Raw genomic sequence first — 7782 nt, forward strand, 5'->3', positions numbered from 1 at the left:
TAATTGCTGATGGTTTGATAATCAGTTTTCCTTGGGAACAAGCAACACAAAAGAATTCCTTAGATTGAAGAATTTTCTGATTCTTCAAAGTATGTCCATGTGAATTCTCAATAATTCTGCGCATCATATTATAATCGGGATGGCCCAACCGGTCATGCCAAATGATAAAATTATTAGAATCAGTAAACCTTTTGTTTACAATGGCATGTGATTCAACAGTACCAATATTTGTATGGTACAACCCAGAAGAAAGTGCAGGTAATTTTTCGTGCACAATTTTCTTCTCCATAATTATTGTAGTAATATAAAGGTATTCAACCTTTCCTTCATTTGTAGTCTCAATATGATAGCCATTTTGGCGAATAACCTTGAAACTTAACAAGTTTCTTTGAGACTTACTACAATACAATGCATTATCAATTACCAATATCGTTCCTCCAGGTAGTAATAAGGCCGCTTTTCCAGAACCTTCAATCAATTTTGTACTACCAGATATTGTATTGACATAGGCCTTTTTCATAATCAAATGACAGAAATATTTCTTTTCTTTTAATATCGTATGAGTTGTGGCACTATCCAAAATGCACATATCTCCATTATTCATCTTGAATCCAATTGAAAACTGATAAATTTATTTATCTTCATAAAATAAAAATGCATTATAAGAAATAAAATAAGTAACAATTTTGCTAGAAAAACATAAGTCCTTTTTTATTATTATTTTTAAGTTAAATTATGGTAATTTAGAATTTAAAAAATTATATGATTCAATTATGATGAATGTTACAATAATTTAGTTTATGGAATTATATACTTATTAACCTTAAATAAATATTATACACAAGTATTAAAAACAAATATAAAATATTATAAAATATTAATATAATATTATTCATCATGTATAGATAATTTGTTTATTGACAAAAATAATACAATCATTATATATTATTAATGTCTAAAACATTAACAAGAATAAACAATTAGTATAATGACATTAAATAAGGCGAATATTATTTTTAGTAACAATATGATATTAAGATTAAATAATAGCACACTAATAGTAATTAATTATAATATTGTAAAATAGCACAATGTAATAAACAATATACAATTATCATTAAAATGTGGCCTTGATTATTTTTTTTTTCTTCAAATACATAAACGTAAAAACACAATAATTCGAAGTACATGACAACATATTGAAAAACATGAAATTAAACATCAATTAAGATCCTTAAAAAAATCTTCAACCTCCAAATGAGTAATATCATTGAGGTCATTAAAATCATCATCCCTTAAGGCCAGATTTGCTTCAATATTATCATTATTCAAAGGTCTTGCCTCAACATTATTTTCGAACGTCAAGTGTGACTCTATCCGAGCATTAGAACAAGAGGCACCACCTCTATTTGCCTTTCTTTTAAAAGAATTTTGATAAAGTCTTACAAAATGCTCAGGCATCCGACATTTATTTTTCCAGTGGCCTTTCATGCCACAACGATGACAGTTACTTCTTGAAAGGCCATTTTGAGAACTGATATTGTTCTCCCTTTTATGTTGACCACCACCTCGACGATTATTAAATCGTCTTCTGTCATTGCCACGTCCACGCACATTATTGTGGCCATAATTTTTGTTTTGTCTTTTTTCAGACTGGCCATGTGTCTTTACCATATTTACATCCGGTAATGGAGCAGTTCCAGTGGGACGGGCTTCATGATTTTTCATTAAAAGGGCATTATGTTGCTCAGCCACCAGAAGGCATGATATCAATTCAGAGTATTTTTAAAAATCTTTTTCACGGTATTGCTGCTGTAATATTACATTAGAGGCATGAAAAGTAGTTAGTGTCTTTTCTAACATATCCTCATCATTTATAGTTTCCCCGCATAATTTTAATTGACAAGTTATTCTAAATACAGCAGAATTATACTCAATTACGGTTTTAAAATCTTGAAACCGTAAATGCATCCACTCATAACGAGCCCTTGGCAATACCGTTGCCCTGAGGTGGTCATACCTCCCTTTTAAGTCTTTCCACAATTCAAGTGGATCTTTCACTGTCAAGTATTCCATTTTTAGGCTTTCATCTAGATGATGACGAAGGAAAATCATAGCCTTTGCTTTATCCTGACTTGATGCTGTATTTCCTTCAATTATAGCATCACCAAGACCCTTAGCAGTAAGGTGAATTTCAGCATCAAGTACCCATGACAAATAATTTTTACCAGAAATATCAAGTGCCACAAATTCCAATTTTGACAAGTTTGACATGATGAAAATTAATTTGAAAGTAACAAAGATAACTTAAAAATTAAATTTCTTTAGTAGATATACCTGATATAGAAGTTAATTTTCTGAAAAATTAGAGTTTCGTGCTGATAACGTGTTATAAATTAACTAACTTGACAATTTTATAAAGGAAGAAGAACAAGAGAATATGTATATAGAAAGTATTAACATAGAGAGAGTAGTAGTAATTCTCTTCTTTTATGTATTTTTTTGTGTGTTTTTACATTGAAGTTTAAGGCTATATTTATAGCCATATTTACAAGTGGAGGAAAATATTAGTGGGCAATTTACCCACTTAAAAAGTAAATGGACTATCCACCATTTTAAGTGGACAACCATTTTACTTGGTTGATAATAAATACTTCCTCCATTTTCATTTATTTATTAAATATTTTTTAATTTAATTTTTATTTATTTATCAATTTTGACAAATCAAGAAAGAATAATTTTTTTCTTTTTATTATACCTTTAATTTATTAATATTGAGTTAATATTTTTGAAAAATATAAGAAGTAAATATATTTAAAACTCTATCAATTAATAGGGATAAAAGGATAAACTCACTATACCAATAAGTGTTTTTAATAGGTGTGTCAAGTCAAAATTTGACAAGTGAAAAGGAACGGAGGGAATACTAACTAGTAATTTTAATGTTCGAAAAGAATTCGACACAATTTAAATTTTAGAAATTATATACTAGTTATTATGTTTCATTTACACGATCCTATTTCTTCTTTAATTTGTTATTAAAAAAAAGGAATGATTTCGTTTTTAAATTTGAGAAAAAGTATAGTTTATAAATTTTGATTTTACCTTTAAGGATAAGCTTTTACAGTCTCACATATATTATGAGATGTTTAAGATAATAATTTTAAAAGTTTCATTATATGTTTAAGATCATAAATTTATCAGATCAATTAAATGAATTCACATAAATTGAAACAAATCAACTAAAAGGTTATATATATTACAATCTTTTATACACATAACAAAGCATTTATGCGAAACAAATCAAGACAAATGAAATAGGGAAACTTACATAAATATACTATATTAAGAAAATATTTATCATTTATAGTAATAATATATTTTTTTCACTGGCCAGTTATAATACATTTATAATACAGTTTTAATACAATTTTAATACATATTAGCTAGAATAATTTATAAAACTCATATAATACAAGTTTTATTCATGGACAATATATTTATCACATACTTTAATACACTTATAATACATTGTATTAATTTTTTACCAAACAAGTATAATATTTTTAAAACATTTATAATACATTTTTATTGTATGCATAATTCACTTCTAATACATGACAAATATATCATAATATTGTTATGTATTACTATAAATGGTAATAAATAAAAAATATCGCTAAAATCAATAATTATTTATTAAAAAGTGTTTTTCCTAATAATTTTTCCGACGAAAATAAAGAGGTGCCCTTTCACAGGCACCCCAAAAATGATTCGGTGATAACTCAAATGAATTCACATAAATTGAAACAAATCAACTAAAAGGTTATATATATTACAATCTTTTATACACATAACAAAGCATTTATGCGAAACAAATCAAGACAAATGAAATAGGGAAACTTACATAAATATACTATATTAAGAAAATATTTATCATTTATAGTAATAATATATTTTTTTCACTGGCCAGTTATAATACATTTATAATACAGTTTTAATACAATTTTAATACATATTAGCTAGAATAATTTATAAAACTCATATAATACAAGTTTTATTCATGGACAATATATTTATCACATACTTTAATACACTTATAATACATTGTATTAATTTTTTACCAAACAAGTATAATATTTTTAAAACATTTATAATACATTTTTATTGTATGCATAATTCACTTCTAATACATGACAAATATATCATAATATTGTTATGTATTACTATAAATGGTAATAAATAAAAAATATCGCTAAAATCAATAATTATTTATTAAAAAGTGTTTTTCCTAATAATTTTTCCGACGAAAATAAAGAGGTGCCCTTTCACAGGCACCCCAAAAATGATTCGGTGATAACTCAATTTCAATACATTAGTTATTTAATAAATTAACAAAAATTAAATTTTAAACATTTCATTAGAAACTCATACAAGTAAGAATTTTCAATTAAATTTAATTATTCATTCAAATTCAATTCATATATATCAATTAAATAGTTAATACATTGGAAAGATAAAAATATGAGCATGCTTATATTTAATTATTTATTTTTTGAAGGAAAACTTATAGAGGGAAAATAGAATTTTTTGGAGCCAAAAATTATATAAGGACAAGATAGACTTTTGTAACAACCTGTTCCCGTCGTTAGGAATAGGCCAATAAAAAATGATTTCGGGCGAAAAAACTTTGGGTAGTAACTTCAAAAAAACTTAGCCTAGGCCAAACTTGAACAAATTCAAAGTCAGGTGAAGTCTAGGGTGATCATGTGAATGATGGGAGGTCAAACCTCCAATTTGATTGGATAGGCTGATAGCCAGAACGATACGGAGAATTTACAGCTTCGCAGAATCGCATTCGGACGAGTAAAACTCCCGAAATCGAAGTTGGCTTGAAGGGTATATTTTAATACGTCTTGGGAAGAGGGTATGTTGTAAAAGGGGAGACTTGGAGACTCTTTACGAGCTCTCTGTCTCCGCCTATCCCGTCAAAGCGGGATGGGTCCCTCTAGAGCGGGACAGTTTCTGAACTTAAGTCGTGAAAAACCTTAGAACAAATCTTTTCTCCAAAAACAGTTTCTAAGTCTTCAAGAGGCGACCTAGGACGATTTTCATTGATTTTGCACGGATTTCCATGCTTAAGGTAATGATTTTACTCCCTAAATTCATAATTTAATTCCTAGAACCTATAAAGTATGGTTAGTAATCATTGGGCGAGGGTTTAAACTAAAAACCTATGGTGGAAAACAGCCCTAGGATAGGGTTAGGAACATGGGTTGGCCTTGGGTGTGAAATTGTGTTATATTTCCTGATAATTAGGCTATTGTACTGATTTTTTATATGTATTTATTGTTTTCTAGACCAAGAACGAGAAGAACAAACCCAGAAAAGGAAGACTCTTGCATTGTAAGGTTGTTGAAGCTTGAATTTGAGGTAGGTGGTGGTCTAGTTTTCCGTATGTATTTCATATACTTATTAAATTACTTCATGACATGTATGTATGTATATGAATAGGGAAACATGTTAGATTATGTGTGAAATGATCATTTGCTGGCCTATTTTTGTGATGAACCTATTCTTGGTGATATAAAAACTGTAAATACTGAATGTATTTGTGATTGTGGTATGCTTGGATCGGATGTCACATTCCGACACATAATTGGATCGGGTGTCACGTTTTGACACAAAGTTAATTATTTGTAGGTCCCTTAAGAGGACCCTTGCGTGAAGTTATAGCATATGGAAGATATTGAGTTGTGATATTGTTGAATATGGGTGAACTTGATATTAGTTGACTTATTCTGTATATGTATATGCCTATTATGTTGAATTTACTTATCTATGATCTGCTTACTGGCTAACCTGTGATCCTACCAGTACATCGTTATTTTTGTGTACTAATAGTACTCTTGCTTTGCCTTTTTATTGAGTACAGGACATATTCAGCCCGTTGCAGAGAGACCTCGTCTAAAGGAGTGATTGTGTTTTCGAGTTTAAGGGTGAGCTGTTCCCTCAGACTATCGTGGACTCTATCGTTATTTCTATTCCTTTTCTTTTCTAGGACTTAGATGCTCGGACAATGGTTATTTGTTACTGGTTTCTATTTGGAGTTATACTCTTGTTCTAGACTTGTTAGTTTTTGGAGTTTTGGTACGATGACTTTCAGTTCCTAGGATGTGTTCACTTTCACACATTTTGAGTTTATAACTAGTTGGTTTCTGAGTTTATGGGGACTCAGCATTTATCTTTGGCTTAAACCTACTTCCGCATCTTTAAGTTGTGTATACCTGTGATTATAGTTATTGGGTTGTTTTGAATGGTTCTCCCACCGGAGAGTTGGCGTGGATGCCAGTCACAGCAGATCGGGATCGTGACAATTTTTTACTTTTTATGCCTATTTTCTTCCCACACATTTCTGCCCATATAACATGTCTGAACAAATGTTATTTTTGAAAGAAAAAATTATGGAATAAGGCAATTTTTCCTCTCTCCCTTGCCTCTCCTTCCACTGCCCCCCCCCCTCCCTCTCTCTCTTTTCTGTCAATAAGAAGAAATACATTTTAATGTATTACATATCAATCGTATTAAATCAAATATAGGTGAGAGATTTGTATTATATATCAATTGTATTCGAAAAAACTATATTTGTATTTTATATCAACTATATTTGTATTTATACGAATACAATATGCATTCATCCTTTCTGTTAAATTGATTATGTATCAATTGAATCCAATCAAATATAGGTGAGAGATTTATATTTTATATTAATTGTATTCGAAATATTTTATATTAATTGTATTCAACTATATTTGTATTCTGTATTTTTGTATTCGTGATACAAAGAATACAACATGCTATCATCCTCTCTCCTCCCTCTCTCACTCGCCCCTCTCCTCCCTCTCTCGATTTTTTTCGCCTCTCTCATCCTAATATGTATTAATTTTGATACAAATAAGTTTGTTTTTGTATTTTTTTCTCTAAAATCTGTATACAAATACTTAGTAAATCAAAGTGTGGCTACGAATTATAATTAGTGAAATTGTAGCTATAGAGTCCCATTTAAGACCTAATATTTGCTGTTTTTGAAAATTTTCCTTTTTAAAATTCAAACGTCAGAAAAAGCGAGAAAGTTGAGTGGATTGTGGATCTTGTCTTCCCAAATTGAATTTAGGCCCATTGGACCACTTATCACTCATGCTATCCTAGTTTGGGATTTTGGAGGGCACTCACATTTTTTGGAAAGGAATTTGTCATTCAGACTAGTTGTGGCTCATTTGGTGGGAGGAATAATGAATAACAGTTAATTTTGAGATTGAATTTTAAGACGATTTTAATCATATTTAATTTAAATAAGTTATGACAAAATTTATCTTGAAATTATTTATTTTAAAATTGTAATATTATTTTTATTCTATATTAAGGATAAAATAACGATTCTAAAATAACTAATTTTAAAATAATTATTTTTTAATAAACTTATTTTCCAATCAAACGAACTCTTTTAAGCTTAAATGAGGAAAGATGGACCACTTTCTCACCGGTACCAAAGAGTCAAAGTGGGTTCATCTACACAGTCTACATACATCACAATGATTGATAAATGATACTCCCTCCTCAATCTTTATTTGTTTGCATTTAAATTGGTATATTTCTTAAGAAATTATAAATATAATGATAATTTTAATATCCTCTTATTAATTGAAGTCATTTATATGTTGGTAAACGAATCATATTTAATAATAAAAATAAAATAATAAATTATTTCTTAATTTTTTAAAT

Source organism: Solanum dulcamara, chromosome 5, assembly GCF_947179165.1.
Source record: "Solanum dulcamara chromosome 5, daSolDulc1.2, whole genome shotgun sequence".
NCBI classification, from domain to species: Eukaryota; Viridiplantae; Streptophyta; class Magnoliopsida; order Solanales; family Solanaceae; genus Solanum; species Solanum dulcamara.